This window comes from Stegodyphus dumicola, chromosome 3 (assembly GCF_044657685.1).
Source record: "Stegodyphus dumicola isolate Sdum_Otavi_A_Nest chromosome 3, ASM4465768v1".
In the NCBI taxonomy this organism is placed as follows: Eukaryota; Metazoa; Arthropoda; class Arachnida; order Araneae; family Eresidae; genus Stegodyphus; species Stegodyphus dumicola.
Window position 1 is genome coordinate 9,221,999 of NC_140770.1, and position 3,029 is coordinate 9,225,027.

Genomic DNA, 3,029 nt, shown 5'->3' on the forward strand with positions numbered 1-3,029 from the left:
ATTAAGAACGACTAGGAGTAACGTACCAGAAAATCTATAAATGGAACTAATTAATTTACAGTTAGTTATATATATACATTCTAAATAAAATATTATTATAAATAAAGTTGTAAAAACAATACAAAAAAGACCAATTTTGGTCCAAATTTTTTTTGCGCAATGTGCTGCAAAATTAAGGAAATGAGAAGATAAATTGTAGTAGCTCGCCAAAAGGTTACCAAAAGCTATATTTTCGGAAATATGCTCTCTCACGGTTACGGTTACAGCGAAAAAGCTTCGAAATTTGTCGCTCGAAAAAGTGGGAACACTTTTTTTTTTCTGCGCAAATTGATCAGACACTGCAAAAGCATAAATAGCATTGGATGACATGAATGACACAACGTACGGCGAAAATTGTCAGTGCAAAACATTTTCAAAGGAAAGCATTGTATGACCAATGGACCAATGAATGACATCACAAAAGAGAAGACGAGGGAGACATTTTTTTTTTTTTTTTTTTTTTTTTTTTAGAATTACAGATTTTCAATGTGTACAACATTGAAAATTTGTAATATCAATGTACAAAATGTAATGTTCAATGGAAAACTTGTACAGTTTTCCACTGTACATTGTTTGGAAGAATAGAATAAAAAACTTTGAGTTATAAATTTTATGAACGAATCTGATTTTATTTACAAACGATCAATCAGTTCCATGTTTTAAATTACAAAGAGCTAAAGTAAAATACTTCAAGCTCTTTGATATTTTACTCAAAGGTCGTTGTTATTTTAAACATGGTATTGCTGGGAAGTCATTCGCTGAATCACATCAGACTTTTTTTATTTTTTATTTTCTGTCAATTTGTTTTCGTTTCTTATAAAATTATCAGCATCAGTTCTTTCAAAGGGAAAAAAATTACACAGTTCTGAACATATGCATGAAATACAGTGGCTTTCAAAAGTGTTCGTATACTTATGAGTTTCAGTGAAATATTGCTTTATGCATTAATAAAAAAATATTATTTTAGAATGAAAATTTTTTAATTTCATTCTAATTTCATTAATTTTTAATTTTAATAATATCTATAAATTTCTCTTAGGAAAACTACAATAATTATTTTATGAACATATTAAAACCTTCTTTTAAAATCAATAATAAAAAAAGGAACAGAAAAATTACCACACAAAAGCCTTCGTACGCTTTAAAGAAGTCTGAACATGCTAGTAAATGTAGTATTTCTGTCAGTTGCTATTTTGTAGTATATCCTGCAATATTTATGACAGCTTTCAAACGTCTGGACATTGAGTTCACTGTTTTTTTTTTTTTTTTTTTCCCTAATGTCTACATTAATGTTCCTCAAATCTTCCATCATCACTGTTTTTAGTTCGGTTTTTGTTTTAATGCTAGGTCTAATTCTCTTCAAATGTGTCCTGTTGGGCACTCAATCTGGTTACTCAGGTGGAGTTTTCAGACCTTGAGAACAATTATAGACGCCCAAAAGATATTCTGATAAAAATAAAGATTCAAAAGATTATTTTGATAAAAAAAATATATTTATTTTCAGTATCCAAATATTAGGCGAATAATTTTAAATTATCTTCAAAAATATTTAAATAAAGAACACTGTTCGTTGTGCCATCAATAAATACTAAATGATTTAACCCTGATGCTAACATGCACCCTAACATAAGAACACCTCGACCGCCATGCTTTACTGTCTTGGGATAAGCTCCTCATTTTGTTTTCCATACAGTTATATGCCATCGGAACCAAAATTGTTAAATTTGCTTTTATCTGCAAATAAGACGTGCTTCAGGCTTATTCATCATTGATTTTGAGAATAAAAGCTTAGCTTTCCAAAAACTTTTCTTCGAGCATGTAATTCAACTGATCTGAGAATTCGTCGAACACTTTTAGGTGAAACTGAAGCAGAAAATTTTTCGGTAAATTTTGTAGAAATCTTTACAATATCAAACGTGTATTTTTCACAGATTTTTCTAACGATAAAACCCTGATCACGTTGAGTCACGTCGATTCCTCTTTGCAGGACAACCTATTTTTACTTTATTTTGGATCCGATATTCTTCTTTAAAGCATTTTATCACAAAATGCACCGTAAAATGGGATAAATTTACTAATTTAGAGATATTAAAAACAGATTTTCCACCCTTATGATAAAAAATGGTCAATTTTCGAATGCTATTCGTTATTTCCTTACGACTACGAGGCATTTTTAAATATTAAATAAAATATAACGAAGTAAGCAAGCAAAGAATAAAGCCAAACGATTTTTTAAACGTCACCAAAACGCAAAAATAAAAAAAGCGGCAGACTATAATTTGATAACTTTATTTATGAAATTTAACGAAAAGATTTCGGTGTACGATCCTTTTTGTGGCATGTTTTATCTATGCCTCCTTACGCTTTTAATTTTAGAAAAAGAAAATAAGTCAGTATTAAAAATTAAAAGTTTGATTTCATTCAAAATCACATGGAGATGATAATGAAGGAATATTGGGCTTTATATTCGAATTCATTTCCGTGTTACAGCGCTTCTTTTTCTTCAAATTCTTAAGTGTGCGAACACTTTTGGGAGACATTGTATGTGCATATTATTCGAGAGACGCATTAAGTTCGCAGGCATATTCGTGTAAAATTCTATGCTGAATTTTAATTAACAGTAAACGACGAATTAATTTTTTGTAAGCTTTTATTTAGTTCACTTATGGTGTTTCACAATAGATGAAATTTTGTCATCGATTTTCAACCTACTTCCTGAGAAACTATCGAATTCAAATTTTATACAAACATTGTTTCTCAATGAAAATGTAATGCAGTAAAGCGAATTTTTCAAAATTTTATTTAGATTTTTTTTATTTGATGTTTAAACGATTTTTCGCATTTATCTTCGTTTAACGAGCAGACTAAGATACTAGAATTTTACTACTTCACCATCGCATTCAGTGAAAAATATCTGATGTGTACACCACATGACGTCCTTGTACGGAATATTAAATTATACGCATTTTTCTTGCATTTCATTTAAACTT